Genomic DNA, 18,204 nt, shown 5'->3' with positions numbered 1-18,204 from the left:
GTACAGACAAGAAACTAGCCAGAGACATTCATTACAAGACCATAACAATGCACTATTTTAAAAAACAAACAAACAAAACCAACAAACAAAACCCAACAACAAAACAGAAAAAAAAACCCTTAAAAAGTGTCAGAAAGGCCTATGCTTCATTAAATTCTCTTCAGAGCTGGAATAATATAATATCAACCTCACACAGGCGATAAAAACATTTCTAACAACTGTGCTACATAAACAGCTATTTAACATACGCTGCTTTTACTCCAGCTTAATTTTAAAAATCTTGCAAGCACTAATATATTGAACAAGGTTAGAGAAGAGCAGTTGACCAGTACTTTTTCCTCATTAGCTTCATAGGACTTGACATAAGCAAGAGAGAATGTGCATAATTGCAAACTACTTATATATTCCACACAGATCTATTTTAAACACTCATATTTCAATCAATGGTTCTTAAGGAAGCTGCAGTATAAACACACTCTATTCAACCAGATTTGCATATTGGTGTCAGTAGTTTGAATCAAACCAATTAGACCATGTGGTTATCTATGGAAAACATATGGCAGACTGATAAAAACCCACTTCTATGTTTAAAATCTCCAGTATTTCATTTGCATAGCAAAAAGCAGCTGAAGGAGGATGTTATTCTTCAAGGACTAGATGAACTGATACAAGGAGAACTCTTCAGGCTGGATCTTCAGCTGGTATAAATCATATTGAATGCATTGTTGAATTGAAATGAAACTATTCACTCTAAAAGCAAACGTGCTAACATAGACACTGAATCAAGCACTGATTTCTCTTTGTTTTCAGTTCCTTATGCATAAAATGGGACTATCCCATTTTCTCACCTGCTATTTCAATGAGAGCAAAAGCTCTTTAAAAAGGGCAATTGTCTACTACTTTGTGCTAAAATAAAAAAAAAAAAACAACAATATATATAGCAAGAGGGACACCATCTTGTTTGAGCTACTGTCCTAACATGAATAATGGCAATGGTACCTCAACCTTTTTATCTCTAACTTTTCCCTTTTACAATGGCCTAGAAGCTTTTCTTAACTCATGTTTATCTTCAGCAATAAATCATGTTTTCATTTCATCCCTGCCTCATTGGGGTGCAAATAACAGAACAAGACAAATTAAACTGTGAAGCAGTTGCCAAGGAAAAAAATTAAGGAGAGAAACATGAATTTCAGTGGGAAAGACAACAGTGTTTCTAAACTTCATATTTTACTGTTGCTGCTTCCCATATTAAAAAGGATTAAAAAAAATAATCCCTTTGAGCAGTCAGTGATTTAGCTATAAAAATATCTGGTCTGCACAACATGACTAATCATCTCATCAGTGCCATGTTCAGGTGGCCAGACCTGTTTATTGTTCTGGCAATATCTGTATGCTAAGCATTTAAACCCTTCTTAATAGTATGTTTATGACTCCTAGACTGCTCTTTTTCTGAATGAAGCAGCCACATGATTCATTGGGTGACATCATTTACAAACAATGACATTGCTGTGTGGAATGAATATTATTGTATAAAAAAAAGAATGAATCCACTATCATCTACTTGGAATTCAGGCTTAGCACTGTATAAAGTGACAACGTATGCTAATTTCTCCCCTCTCCTACACATTCTTCAGCAAATAAGTCACATTGTTCAGCAAATCAGCCCACTCCATATAAATTACTCCACAACTACTGAATCATGAAACAGCAGGGGACATGACCATGGGTCAGAACAACATAGCAATTTATTATTATTATTAGTATTATTATTAATAAACTCTCTCTCTATATATGTATATATTAAAAAAGAAAGGCCTCGGTATTAAAATAATCCACATCTAGACAGTAGTTAGAGCTCAAGGAGAAGACAAAATGTTCTCATTGGTATTCTGATAGCAAAAGGTGAAGCAAGGAATTCTACACACTGTTCTGTCGGTGAACCCTGAAACAGATTCAGTCCCTCATGAAGGTTTTACTAGGTTTCTATGAATTACATTTAATAGTACGGTAAGTTTTGGAAGTATTAAAACTATTCCATTAAATAAAAACCTATCACCTGAATGTTGAAGTTCCAGGGAAAGTTGTAAATTCTTCCTCGGGCCCCTTAAAACCAACACGGGCTCTATTTGGTATTCATGCTTTAGTCCTATACAAAGTACTAAGTAGGTATAGGAGCAACTAGGTGGTTTTGGCAGGAGGTCTTATTTCATAAGAAACAAATATTTGGTACAAGGAGAACAAATTATTTTTTTCTGAAAACCTGCCTAACTCCTGGACTTAAAACATCTGAGCACTGCAGCAACTATATGGGTTGTTCTTCAGTGCAGGAACCACTCATCCCTCCCATCTCTAACTCTGTGACTCCACATCTTCCGAAATATGTGGCTTAAGCACAAGTCTTAAGTCTGTCAGAGCTCCATGCTCACAGAAGTAACAAAACCAGCTCTCAGTAATAACAGGTTCCCACCTCAAAAACTCTCCAGTGTCTAAAGGACACTTTACATTCTTACATGAAAAAATTGAAGCAAGACCTTTATTAGTTCAGCTGAGGATGCAAAGAAAAAACATTTATGTTTAAACATATAAGCAGGCAATAATTCACATGGAATTATTTTGAATGTGTACATAACACAAGGAGAGGCACCAGTTCAGTAAATTATCTTCAATACACTAAATATATACTAATGACAAATACAATTATTGAACTGAAATCCTTTTTTTTCAAAATTTGTTGCCAAGAATACAACAGAGAAAGCAAAAAGGAAAAGGAAGTCCAAGAAACTTAACATTTCTTCACTGCACACTTTGTCAAATACATCTTTCTAAGATCTTAGAACACTTGCTTATTCTGGGTGCTAGTATATAAATACTTGCAGAAAGGTGAATTTATTTGAGACTAACATTTACAAGACCTTCCTCTCTAGAAGAATTCTCTGATGTCAATAGAAGTTAGACTGAAGGTCACTTATAGCTCAAATTGTTGCTGATGCTATACTGGAAAGATTTACTTCTACATTACTTTGCTTTTAAAGTTCTATTTCTTGACCATAAAAAACCAACCAACCAAAACAAAAAGAAACAACCCAACCAACAAACCAGAAAAAAAAACAAAACAAAACACACCTACACCACATTCAAGGCTGTTACTTTGAAATATAATGTACAAGGTGTTAGGCTATGAAAGTAATTTATTCTTTAAAATACTACGTTAACATAAGGGGGGTGGGGGGGGAAGGGGTGGGTGAACAAGACAAAAGAAACCAAACAAAAAAACAAACCAAACCAAACAAAAACCAACCCAAAACCAACACCACAAGCCACAGAAACAAGTCACATGTGATTTTTATAAATAGAGTAATAGCTTTAATTTTGTTTTCAGACAAAGATAACAGGTAACAATATTTTGTACCTTTTCACAACTGGTCATAAATTCTCTTCATTATGTCAAAGTACATCATAGTAAAGCACCTCTTTCTTTTGCATTTCATGGATACTTAGATATTGCACATTCTTGGATACAGTGCAGAGTCACAGTGTAGTCTGAAAATGTGACAGAGGTGTTGTCAAGTGACATGTTTTCAAAGAAACTAGAGCAAGCAGTAGCTGACACAGGTCAGAAAGAGCAACCTGTCAGGATGGTGGAGGAAACTGGGAAGACAAGATCCCTAGTGATGTTGAATGCAGAGTTTGAGCACTGCTACACTAAAGGCCCTGTTTCATGGAAATACCTTTGGAAATCTGTCGTAGTTGCTGCCCTGAAGTGCTTCTTGCACTCTCCCCTTCTTGTAAGTTCCCTTCTCACCCTCTCTGTTGGAGCTCAGCTCTCTTGAGCAGCTGCTGAACCTCAGAATTCATAGTACGGGCATTAAGTTAAATTAAAACTTATTTCAGATAGCCTTCTGTTCTTTGCTGCAAGTTGTGGCAGCTCAGACATGTTTGGAAAGGAATGTAAATAAACTCACAGAGCTCTGCCCTCAATAGCATTCAGCTAAGTCACCAACATTGAAAAGATGGGTGCTCTCCACCTTCAAGTAACACTTCATTCTCAGCTGTGACAGGTTGAACTCATTGTTATTCTTCATTAAAATACCTAGCAATAGTTAAGCGTGGTTTAGAATTGAATTTATAGGTTTTTGTAGCCCTTTTTATTTTTTACATAAAAGCCTTTAGTCCCACACTATTTTATGATTTACTCATTAATCCTTTTTCTTTGGTTTTGTTTTCAAAGGCAAGCCTTTGAAAAAATGACAAAGTTCAGTCTATCTTCATGGAGTCAATCAATATAAATGGGAGAGTGAGCTGTCTGAAGGGGAATAATCTCTGATAGGTGCCTTGAGATAAGCTATGGAAGCTGAATCAGCAAACCCTACTGCTGCCGTCCTAGTTGGATGTTAAAGTACATCAGCAGGGAGCATCGGAATCTGCTGGCTTTAGAGATAGTTCTCCCAGAAAGCAGTTAGCAGGAAACTCATTGTACTTGCAAACAAAACCATTAGATAGTTCAAAGGTAAGAAAAAGTGAAAGATGCCCTCACCTTAGCTCTTGCTTTATATATAGATATAGAAATGTTAGGAAAGCTGCACATAATGTTGCTATTTACAGTAAGCAGAGAAAAGGGTACTGATGCCCCGTTAACCTGATGAAATCATACAATAAATGCATTAAAATCAAAACTGACATGCACTGAGTTATTGTTTCATATTACATCCCACAGTTCTAACCATGCACTGCATCTTAAACATGTACACCAGAATTTAAACAGGAAATGTCACCAGTAAATGGCTTTATGACATATACAAAATATCTGATATTCGTGATGCAACAATGTTAGGGAGACTTCAGCAGAAGGCAGAAGTTGCCTGTCCCACTATCATGGGGACAAGGAAGTGTAAGAAATATTAGGAAGCTTCCTGGAAACATCTTATTTCTAACAATATAAGCAGGCATGTGCGTGAATTCCCCTAAAACACCTTAGCACTGGGTGAATGTGGGAAAAACAGTGGCTATTTGTTGAGTGTGGTACAGACATGACTGAAAGCCATTGAGTACTGGTATATAAATATATTTTTTTAAGCATCTGAGCCTTTAAAACTGACAGAAACATATATTCTCCCACTTGATGTTTTATTTTGGAATTGGTGAGGGTTGACAACAACAATGAAACAGCTGTGGCTCAAGCTAATTAATTTTCCAACACAATCACTTGTGAATCTATATCCACACTTTTTGTTATATTGCTTTATACACTATTATAAGAAATGTTTGAATAAGGCAATGACTAATACAGTATATGAAGACAGAATGAGAATTACCTTTTATATCCCAAACCATGAGATGCAGGACAGAAACACAGTGAGGAATTCAAAGAAAAAACATCTAGAGAAACACTATCATGCAGGTACTTAACCTGCTTATCATCTACCACACATGCACATACTAATGTCATTTCAAGGGTAGCAGGGCTGCTCATCATTCATCAGCTCTGCTGCTCCAACAGTCTGCTTTCCTGACACAAGGCAGTGTAGCATAAACAAATATGACAATGCATAACACTATATTTTACCAAAAACCAGCATGAAAAAGCATCTTTCATCCGAAAGGCACTTCTAATCTGAAGGACTCTGAGATTTCAAACAGTGAAGTGTCACTTGGCATTTTGGGAGAGCGCACACAGGCAAACAGAATAACCAGTTCCAGACTGTGTGCTCGACTTTGAAAACTTGCAGTTAAATTTATCTTTAGTACCTACCTACCTCAGATTTAAAACAATGTATTTACAGACAGAAACTTCACGTAACCAAAGGGAGTCTGATTGTAAATGTCAACTTTGACTTAAAGCAAACAAGTATCTGAAAAAATTATTGCCAACTGATGTACATATCACTTCTATTGAAAGTAAAATAAATTTTTAAAATGAATGTTGACGTTTTATACAGCTAAGAAAGCTGTAGAAACTTCTTTCATTGCTTAGCTTAGTCAAATATTATCCCACAATCATTCTGAATTGGCTAAAACCCTCATCATTCTAGTAACTTCGTTTTTTTCTGGAATTCTTTTTACTTTATTATCCCTCCACCCATGAGGTTGCATTGTTTCCCAGAAACATTTATGAGACTCCCCTCGACAAATTATTCAACTTCATTAGCCTGCTGTTTCAGCCCTTTTCCAGTTTATTGATGAAAACATTAATTAACACTGAAGGCATTTCTGTATCATTTGATACCTACTTTCCTAGGACTATCTGGAAGGTATTTTAAAAGTATGTCAGGAAAATCTCCTGGGAAAAAAAAATTCTGCCTTAGTAACAACAGCATCAATAGTTGGAGGTCTACATCTAGCAGGAATGGGAACCGCAGCATATGATCAGTTCCATGTTCACTGCTTTGACCTTACTATGCTGTATCTCATTATTAACTTAAAACACAGTATTATTTAACACAAGGTATATTAGGGCTTGCAGCAGAGAGTATTCAGGATCATTTCCACGTTTTACAGCAGTACATTTCTAATATCCTGAGGGCACTGCAACGGACCACATTCTATTGCAACAGCAGCATGACTTGGACTTGCCATCAATGCACACGATGGACTTGAATATAGACATTTTTGTCTGAAGTCAGCTGCAAAAGTCGCAGAGGTGCTGGAAGTTTGTATGCAGTGATGCAGCGTTTTGGGATACAGCATGGACATTGGACAGGGTTGTGGGGATGATACACCTCTCATCTTCTCTGCCTAATTTCCCATCTGAAATTTCTTCTGAATTAAGAAAAAAAATCTCCTGAACCAACTAACCAACCCCAACAACCCCCCTACTCAGCTTTAAAAATAACACATGCAATGAATAGAGTCATCTGTTCATTAACTTCCTTTTCATCCAGTGCAATCTTCTCTCTTTGACATTGTAATTTAGATGCATTTATAATCACTAACATGGTGTTTAAGAATGGAAGAAATAGTAAAATATATTCTGCTGCTTATCCTGTTTTAAATACAGCAATGATCAGTGAGGTGTCACTGATACCTTTCCACCATTTTATATCCTCTAGGTGCAGAAAAATAACCGATTTCCAATCTCTATCAGTCCTCACTTTCTTGCCAAAATTTTCATGGAGACAATACACTACGGTGCTGGTTTTTATGACAGAAATCTCTTCCACTAGTAACTATACTGAGAGCACAGACTTATCTCACATAGGTCATCAGTCAGTCTTGGGAGAGCAAAACCTTCTGGAGCATTTTGTCCATCAAGACAAATACCACATTAAGGAGAAATACCAGCAATTACAAACTGTGGGTAAGTACACACAGCAGCGAGAAACTGTAATCCTTATACTAACTGCACCCAGAACATACTTCTCATTGTAACTGATAATAATGTTGCATTCTCTGAAATGTAAATATTGTCTGTCTTAAGCTATAATAAAGTTGAGGGAAACACTATTCAGCCAAAAAGCATGTTATGTGTCAGTCTGCACAGTTTCCAATAAACGTGTACATTATCAGGCGCAGACATCATTGCTTTTTAAATAGAACTGTACTTAACGTTATTTAACAGACATATAATGATTATTATTATTATAGGTTGGGCAGGCTAAGCTAAATCTTACATCTCACTGCTTCCATGCCAGTTTACTATAAAACTGATATTGTAAGAGCTCTAAAAGGAGCAATACCACAGAATCGGGAGGTCTCATCACTGTTGTTATATCCAAATATATCCAGATGCTGGTACTGAAGCATGAGGATGTTGTAAGTACACATGTTTTAGCCCTTTCACAAAGGCACAAATGAGATGAGATCATTCAGAAGAAACCTATTAACTGTGCCCAGCTGAAACAATCACTTGCTACCTGGCAGGCTGTAGATGTGGGTTTTTCAGACAGCACAGGGACTCCAGCACTCTCAGGAAGCAGCCAGCCATCTGATTTCATTAACTGCTGTCATCTAGCAGAGCCAAAACTGCTGGACAATTCAAGTTTCTTTCACATCATGAAGATTTTTCACTTCTAAGAGTACTGCAGACAAAACTATAACGAGTAGGACTATCAATGGATAAGCCTCAAAGGAACAAACTCGTAACTCATAACCTCACTGTTGAGGCTGAAATTACCTATAATTTGAAAGACCTAATCCTGTAACATACAGAATATTTGCCTAGTTCCTATTATTTGGGACAGAAGCCTACCTAGATAACAAAGACTATCCTTCTACAAAAAGTAAATCAAGATATTCTGTAGGTTTGAGGGCTTAGACTCAGATATCTTCTTCAGTACTTATTTTTAAAAACTCCAGATCTTTAGAAACGAAGATCTAATTTTATATTTTATATAGTCTTAAATATAGACTTCAAAATTACTTATTACTTGAATTGAGCCTCCTCCATAGTAAACCTTCTTGTAGGTGAAATAGAGAAATGAAAAGCTGATATTTCCTTTGTTTAGCAGAAGTTTTTATTCACTCAAAAATAGGTCTTTGCTTTTGAATAACCTCAGAAAAGAAATATTCATAGAACAAGGTACTAAATGTATTAATTCCATCAGAAACCTCAAACCTATCTAATATGTACAAATGATTTTGAATACTGTAAATCAACTTTCATTTACAAAGGGAGAAAAAAGTACATTTTGGCCTCATATGTGGTTTTCTTCCACATTAATCCCTGGTCTACCTCAGTCTCAAATTTGGGATTTGGAGAGAAAATTGAATACCACAGGAGCAGTGTGTTACCTTTTACTGCTTTTAGCATTTACCAAACTATCTGTGGCTCTTAAATTGTTCTGTTGTGTAAGAAGATATGAGGCTAATTATTTATTTAGATTAGGATACTTTAGCTGCCTTATCTTGGCTGATCAATAAATCTTTAGAAACATGGAAATCTGGATATTCAGTCTGTTGTGATAAGTATCTATTTTATAATTCTTATCTGAATATTGCACAATAACTCTAATACTGACAGAGCAGCCCGACATGTGATTTTACACAAGCATCATTTTCTAGTCATTTTTCATATCACTGAGAAATTCTAAGATCAAATCCAGACTGTCCAATCTGCAAAACTAGAACAAGAGTATGTGCTGTGTCAGGGCAGAGAGATAAAGAAGGGAGACAAAAAAGCCCCCAGGGCTACCAGGGGAAGCCAGAGCCAGAGTCCTTTCTGTGAGAGCATCGATCAGCCCCAGAGAGTTTCCTCCTCTTCTGTGCTGAGGTGCAGAAAAGCTGGATTATGAAGTGTAATAGTTGAGGCCATGTCCATTACTTCCTACCATAACAACAGAACATTTTGATTTCCACCCCAAGGGTCATAATTCTCAGTTATTGTTCAGTTGAGATTTCTGCTGCAAGTGTTTAGAAATATTGCTTGCATATAATGGATTCTGATACTTTGTTGAGGCTCCTCTGGGACTCCCAACAATATAGCATGCCCTCTAGCAATTTTCAACAGCTTAGCTACAGATGCTACAGTTTGCAGTGTTTTATTCTTATCTCACATCTCACCACTCTGTGACCTAAAATTAGCGCACTAGTACAGGGAAACCTGGCAGCTGCAAGTGATGACACCTTAACACTGTGGCATGGTGCTTCCTTCTACAAACGTGAAGAGGCCTGCCAAACAGAGTCATGATGCGGTTCCTTCCTTCATCACCACTGCCCTCCCTTAGCTACACAGTGCAGAGGAGCCAGACTGACACTTCTCTTGACTGACAGTTTACCTTCAGACTCCTGGATATTACTGTTTAGCTGTTTCTTAAACAAAGTGGTAAATTCCATCATTACCTCCTCCTCTCTTCCATCTTCTAGGGACCATATTGGGGCTATACAAGACATGGAAGAGGAAGATGAGGAGAAAATAATCCCACAAATGTGGTTTCTACTCTATCTCCAAGATATAATGTGCTATATGAGTCACAAGGGAGTGCAGCAAGCAAGAAAGAAAGCACAAATTCAATTGAAAGACACTGGCACAAAAGTGATTAGATTTTATTGCCACTAGAGTTCTTTTATGATTTAATTTCTATTTTATTTTGGGAAGCTGCTCTTGCATACTGGAAAGTGAACATGGTACAAACATTTGCTTTCTTGACCTTCCAGAATATGAAGGTCTCCCACATCTCTTTTTTTATGGAAAACATTTTAAAGAAAGAGTGCTATAGCACTACAAGCCTCTTCCCAAGAGGCACAGCTCTCATTTGTTGCAATATGTGCAGGGTATTTTTTCTAAGGTTAGTGAATGGAATGTAACCTACAACATCTGCTAATGGCTGGAAACCTGCTGTGCCTCTGAATTAGATTCCTATGACAGATGAGATGTGCCTGCCAGGAAAGAGGATTTTAAAATGAACCATCTATTATGTTTTAATTTACAAAGGTAACGTACATAGGTCTTCAGATACATCTTTGGAATTTGTTTCAGGATAGGAAGAGAAAGAGGTAAGATATGAACAGAAAGTTTGAAAAGCATGAGCAAAAGAATCCCCACCACTGTTTTGCTATCTACATTCACTGTCACACCCCAGCACAAGCTGGCCCTTGCAATAAGACAGGTGCTAAGACACCATTCAGTCTCCAGACCTTGGACACATCTAGCTCAGTTGGTGGGCTCAAAATGCTGCATTGCTCCACTCAATCTTCAAGGCAACTTCCAATTTTCAAAGTTATTCAGCCAATAAAGTAGAAAAAATTAAAGCAATTTAATCCAATGTTTGCCAGGGCTCCTAGGACCCCCCCAGCCTGCTGTAGTTCACTGTACTGACAGGATAGGATTGTTTTGCTTTGGGAGTTTTTGTACATATCACATATTATGGGATTTTCACCCAAACCCCTTCAATCCTCAACAAAAACCAGCCTCCCAACATGCACACACAGAGACTGCATTTTTAAGGGTGGTAGTAAAATTTGCTGACGGGGTTATGGGGCTGAGAGGGGAAGCAAACCACAGAAAGCCCTCCCTCCCTGCCTCCATGCCCAACCCACACCAAATAAGTAAGTTCCTAAAGACTGGTATTCAGAACCCCATCAGCTCTAGTTATAAATAAAAACTGAGAGGCAGATGCAGCCTTAACAAGAAAAATAGCCCACATTCCAAAAAGATCATCTTGAGAGATCACAAGATGCCCTACGCATGCGTGTTACAGATACAAGAAAGAGCATTCCTAGAAGATCATAGCAGGGGGAAAGAAATAACACAAGCAATCTTTAATTTTAACCAAACACTCGGAGTCATGCACCACTTCAAGTCTTCCTGGTTTTCAGCCTTAGACCCCAGGCTCGACCCTATTTTGTACAGACTCACGTGCCAAGGTGTACCAATTTGTGGCAATCTGATGTTCTACAAATATAAATAGATGACTCCCATGGTCATTTTCATTTCCAGCTCCAAATTTCGTACCAGCAGAAGTGCATCTGCCATTTCTACTAGTTCAATTAATTTGGATTTCTTTAACAAGCAGAAGATATGACACATAAATTAAATATTTTAAACTAAAGGTTCTAAAGTTTGATTTTTAATCATTTCCATGCACAGCTGTTTGGCCTCCAAACATCTTAATTAAAACCTTTTGGGAGGATAATAAAATTTGCCATTCAATTGAACTGTGGACAATTTTACAACTGACACCAAATGTTATATGATAAATTTAGAGTTGAGTTTCAAAACATCATTGACAGAAATGACAATTAAAGGCAGAGCTGACCTAAAAATCTCAGGTAATAAGTTTCTCCTGCACTCATTACTGAAGTGAAAATATTTTTATAAACCAGTGCGTGACTTTTTTCTAATGTCAGTATAAAAGCATGTGCAGTCCACCCAAAATTTGGTAAGACCTGGGCATTAAACTCTGTACAAGCAATTCTACACACCTGCATTTTTTTAAGTGACATTCTGAAATCTATCAATCCCCCCTACCTTCAACGCAAACCACCAACAGGAGGGTAGCTTAACATAGAAAATGCAAGATGTCAGTAAGACCTCGAGTAATTACAAGAAGTAAGGACAGAATTCTCCGTTTGTGTGCCTACCTTTCTCTAAACTCTCTAAAACATTAAAGAAAGCTCCTAAGTATTATACAATTTATGTAACACATAACATATATACTTATATAAGCTTTTTAAAACCTGAACATCATATAGCTTGAGACATGAACCATTGAAATAAATAAAAAACGTTTTCATAATGTTCTTTGAGAGCCTCCTTACTCCAAGCTTCTGTGTATTTGTTTTAACGCATTGCACCCTGGGCAGGACTTCGCAGAGCAACTCTCACCACCTTCACCCAGCCCATCTTAGAGGGGGAGGCAAAGGATCTGGCAGGGCAGACCCACTGTAAGACAGACCTTGGGGGAAAACGTCTTTCTGACCTCAGTAGAAGGCTAATTTAATTTCCTGTTATGTTGCCTTTCGCTATCAAGGCAAAGCTAAAAGGAACATAAAGGAACATCACAGATTTATGGATTCTTTCAAATACCTCTGCACCAAACCAATGCTGTGAAAGTCTCCTAAAACCTAGGCTACTGTCTCAATTGCAATTGCAGCAGGGTTTTTTTGTTTGGTTAGTTTGGTGGCTGTTGTTGTTTGTCATTGTTATTGTTTCTGTTGTGTTTTGGTTTTGTTTTCTTTTCCATATTTAACAGACATTATGTTTAGCTGTTTCATACTCAAAGATTTTATTTCTAGTAGTAGGTACTTAGTCACCTAACAAAAAAGAGAAATTAGCTTTCAATGTTAAGAAGAAAGCCTACTTTATTTTTGCTTGGTTGGCTTTTATTTCTTTAATGTTTGCAGATGATTTAAAAATCTGGATAAAATTGCTCTCTAGTGCAACAGCAAAACAATTCATGTGAAACCACATCTGTTAATTCTTTCTGTGAATAAATGAATGATTCGATACTTCAAAGTCATACAAGTAACTTACCTGCAGCCCAGTTCTTATTGGCAAGAAGCAAGGAGAAATGAACTGCTGCTGCTTTAGAAAATGAGGTCACAAGGAAATTCATTAGATGGCTGGAAATCCTCAAGGCCTCAATTCTGCAATTAGATGCATGATATTGGAGGCTTGTGTCTCTGGAGAATGCCAGTGCTTTTCAAATAAAGTTTCAACTGACTGCCATGGGGTACCAGACTAGAATGGAGGATCTGTCTCCATCAGAAGAACTGATTAACACGACATACTTGAATCACAATAATTTGCAAAGCTTTATATCCAGTTTAAATCAAGTAAACAGACTTACTTAAAAAAAAAGACGGCATCCTAATTTTGCACTTTGTGATAGGAAGAATTTGTTCACTTTCTGCCTACTCTTTTTTACCTTCTAAATTAAATTGTCATTTACTGGAAGGAAAAACAAAACCACAACCAGCCCTTTATAGTTTTTCTGCCATTTGTATAACAGAAACTTTGAATATTGTCACCATTTTAAGCCCAGGGAAATGTGCTATGCTGCCATTCAACAAGACTTGGACAGGCTGGAGGACTAGGCAGAGAAGAACGTAATGAAGTTCTACAAGGGCAAGTGTAGGGTCCTCTCTTCAGGAGCCCAGGCACCAGTACACGTTAGAGGCAGACCTGCTGGAAAGCAGCACTGCAGAGAAGGACTTGGGAGTTCTGGTTGACAACAGGTTGACCATGAGTCAACAATGTGCCCTTGTGGCCAAGAAGGCCAATGGTATCCTGGGGTGCATTAAAAAGTGTGACCAGCAGAGGAAAGGAGAAAAACCCTCTATGTAATTGTATTCTCTCAGTCATAGGACTGTCCTTTTTCCTTTCTGCCACCTCTTTCTCCATATACTACCTAGTTTCCAGTTTCTGGAAGTGAGATGGAATAAGTTAATATGAAGAACAAAACAAACCCACCTTAAAAACCAAACAGCCCCAAACAATGCTTAGATTAAGAGAGGAGAAATCCTGCAGTCTGTTGGTGGTTTTTTTAATTCTTTTTTTGTTTCCTAAAAAAAGGATTAGATACCTGAAAAATGCAATTGACATTTCCCTAATTGTTTTGTTTTGACATTCATAGCAGGTCTTTTTGAACTGAATCCCAGCATATATATGTCCTCTATGGAACAACAGGTTGCTTACAGATATTTTCTTCTTGGAAACATTACATCACCTAGGAAGTTAACATAAAAAGGCAAGAACTTTGCACTTCTCTGTTTCTCAAGGAATTGGAAGGAGACTAAACAACCATCATTTTCTAGCTAAGAGAATAAGGTATTATTCTTAATATAAATGGGAATTATTCGGGACTTTGATGAATCAGCTTCATAAGAAGGTTTAAATAAAAAGAAAGTAAAAGGGAGCCTTCAAATGGCATTTCATTGAGAGACAGATTGACATTGAATTTGAAGAGATTAAATTCCGTTTACTATAGGTGCATATGCTAATTATAAAGTTCAGACTTACTATAAAATCCCAAAGCATAATCAGGCTTCTTTATTTCAAAGTCATGTCCTCCAAGCTGCCTGATTCAGGTTTTATAAATTAGCTCACCTTGCTAATTCTAATAAATGAAAAGGGCTTTGCCCACTGCACTGGAAGTGACTAAGGGATCAGTCAATACATGTGAGTGGGAATATTAGAAATTAGCCTTGAGAGGAACAAAGAAAAAAGCATGTAAATTATTAAAGGAGATCTTGATCCTTCAGTTTCTCATGCATCAAGCAAGAAGGATACCTTGCTTGTAGGATACCACCAGACAAAACATAAAACTGCATAAGCAGGGCTCCCCTTGAAATCTGGATTAGGAAACTCGAGTACTACAGGACTAAATGGTACAGGTGACTCGAAGTTAATTTCTTCAGAGAGGTGAGTTTTCGCACTAAAATATCGTCATAGAGATATTAGATATCATTAAATACATAAGGAAAAAAAAACATATTGAAATGAATTAAAAATTCAATTTCCATACTAAAACTCCGACAAATGTTAAATGATTGCTCACAGACTTTGAAGACTTGATTTATAATAGTTAATACAAAGATTTCTGGGGGTCTTATTAATTTGAGACAAAAGAGAAACTTCCTGAACTATTGACACAGGGGTAAAAAAGATTTAGTCCTTCAAAAGATAACAAGGAAAAGCTGAGCAACATACTGGGACACTACAGTACAGTAGATGAATATATAGAAATTTCAGTACTCAAGGGAATAACTAAAGCGGGAGACCTTGAGCGCAGAATATTTCTGCCTAATTTAGATTCCAGAGCAGAGAGTTTAAGCTGCTTATCAGCCACCAGGTAAGCTTCTGTCTCTTCAGAAGAATACAATCCTCTCCCCCACTATGCTCTAAACAATTACAGGTCATACACAATCTCAGTTTCTTCCCAAGATTATGATTTACTTAACCACAAGCTGTCATACTTTCCCCCCTTTCTTTCATCCATCATAGTCATTATAAATTTTAATCACCTCTTTGAGAATTATTTTTTTGGGCTGCTGCATAGTTACGTTCAACAATAAAAGAATACAATCAACAGCAATTTCCCTCTGTGACAATACATTTCAGAAGCTGTTACAGAAGCAATCAAGTAGACCTTGTGTAATTCTGCCACTTCTTGAACCAGAAAAATGTATTTTTTTAATTTTCCTTGTCACTGTCACTGGAGATATCCACAAAGTTGTTTTTTTCCATCAAAAATGTTGACAAAATACTGTGGTTTTGAACATTTTATTTCCATAAAGATATTTTTTTTAAACTCTTGGGGTGCTTTGGAACTGCTGCCACTGGGCATTATTGCAGTTCCAGTTCTCTTGTATCCTCTACAAATTGGTGTGTTCCTCCTTCCAGTCAGGGATGTGGCTTTGCCCTTCAAGTCCAAATTCCTAATGGAAATGTCAGTCTAACCAGGTAACCAAAGTTACAAAAAAAGGAAATAAATATTATTTCACAATTAATTCGCACAATTCTTAAATTCTAGAATGAGGCACTTCACAAGCTCATTATTTTTCCAAGTAAAAATAGTGTGAAAATATATAGCTATATCTTCATTTAGTCTACTGTTAAATCCTTTTATGTACTACGAAAATCACTTACATTAATGTGTACTTCAAACTGGGACAGTTAGTGTCATTAAGAATAAATAAGATTCCTGTAAATTCTAAGAATGAGAATGTTGGTTAAATTTTGCTTAGCATTCATTAACCTAGCATAATGGATAGAGTAAAACGCAGGGAGAGCTTTTCTTTAGCTGCAGTTCAGCTTCAGATAGTATTATGCCCCACTGAGCAGCTTGCCCACCTCCTTCTTCTCTAAAGCCACAACTCCACTTCGGAGCACCTGTGAGGGGAAATGGTATCCCAAACTAAGCCTACAAATTCTTTTCAAGCTGTCTATCATCCCTCTGGAATTACTCACAGCTAATTAATACTTGGTCCACTTGCCATTTTGTCTGCTCATCCTTTAAATAGTCCATTTCCCCAAAACAACCCTGCCTCTCACTCATGTTCCTCTTTAGGAGCTGCAGTCCACCCAGACTTGGTCTTGGTGTCAGTAGTTGTCATTCTTTAAGAATATATATTGTATAAACTGCAGGAATTGGGGATGTGCACACAGAATTCACACAGTTTAGTGTAAAGGAACAGCCAGCCTCTTTCTGGAAATGCTGCTATAAATTTCAGATTCTTCAGTTTGCAGATGCCAGAATGGAGTCCACAGAGACATCTTTTAAATAGTCCAATATAGAAGAGAGGTGAATTATTATCAGTATTCCTTTACAAGTGTAAAAACCATAAAATTTTTGGTTGAACTGTTGACAGGATCCTTTTCTTTGATGTCATGGCAGGATTATCAAAGGGTATTTTAAATGCTGATACTGAAAAAGTCTCTGAAAGATATACAGAGGAAACCTTCCCTGCCTAAGGTAATGTTGTGAGTTAACCACTGCAGGCAGCTAAGCCCCAGCACAGCCACTAGCTCACTCCCCGCGGCAGGATGGGAAGAGAATCAGAAAGATAAAAGTGAGAAAACTCATAGTTTGAGATAAAACCAGTTTAAAAGGTAGAGCAATAGCTGCACATGCAAGCAAGGCAAAACAAGGGATTCCTTCATGCCTTCCCATGGGCAGGCAGGTGTTCAGCCATCCCCAGGAGAGCAGGGCTCCATTGTGCACAACGGTGAATTAAGAAGACAAGCATTATAGCTCTGAACATCCCTCCTTTCTTCTTTCCCCCCTCAGCTTTTTTTACTGCTCAGTATGATACCATATGGTATGGAATATCCTTTCTTGTGCACCCCCAGCCTACTCGCTAGTGGGGTGATGTGAGGAGCAGAATAGGCCTTGACTCCGTGTAAGCTCTGCTCGGCAATAAGAACATCCTTTGATTATCAACACTGTTTTAAACACAAATCCAAAACTTAGCTCCACCCTAGCTACTATGAAGAAAATTAACTGTATCGCAGCCAAAACCAGCACATGTAATATTATGATAACTTCACTACTAAATAGTGTAAGTGGAGTGACTATGGGGATTACTCATTACTTAAGAAGGGCTGAAACAGAATTAATCCAGGCTAGCAAGACAAAAAATTCATGCAGCCCCATGAAAAACACTATTATTTCCAGTGCAAGATAAAAATTAACTGAAGTGTTTATCAAGACAATAGTCAGTCCAGAAGAGTGCCGTACCTGCAGGCACATGAAGGTTGTTCTCATACTTAGAGAGGGGATGTTTACTGAACTCTGCAACCATCACTCACTACAATTGCAGTACATCTGGAGATATAGGCAAAGCTTCAGCAATTCCAAAGCTGTTGAGTGCTGACCATAACAAAGAGAACATCTCTCTGGTGCCTGAGAGGAGAAAAAGAACAGGGCTTTCTGAATCTACAGCAATTACTAGCCTAGCATTAACCTAATATTGCCTGTGGATCAGTGTAACAGAAGATAGATTTGTCTCATTAGGCTGTAGCAAGCATTTCTAGCCTAAACTTCTACAGAAGCAGAAGTTAAAGGAAGTGAGAAGTACCAGACAGACAGATACCTTCTGTATCATCCTTACTTTCTTCCTTCTCCTCCTTTCTGTATCCTGCCTCCTGCTCAGCTGTGTAGGTCCAAGAGTAAAATGACATTTCTTAAAAGTAGAGTAGAAAGCTTTTGTCTAGTCCATTGTGCTGTACTTTGATCCAGGCATTTCAGATAATACACAACTGAGAAAGTAGTGTGAAATTGATTGGAGCCAGTGGGCACTACAGCTATATTGACATAGTTGCCAGCA

The sequence above is a fragment of the Columba livia genome, chromosome 12 (genome assembly GCF_036013475.1).
Source record: "Columba livia isolate bColLiv1 breed racing homer chromosome 12, bColLiv1.pat.W.v2, whole genome shotgun sequence".
NCBI classification, from domain to species: Eukaryota; Metazoa; Chordata; class Aves; order Columbiformes; family Columbidae; genus Columba; species Columba livia.
This window is presented reverse-complemented; position numbering follows the sequence as displayed.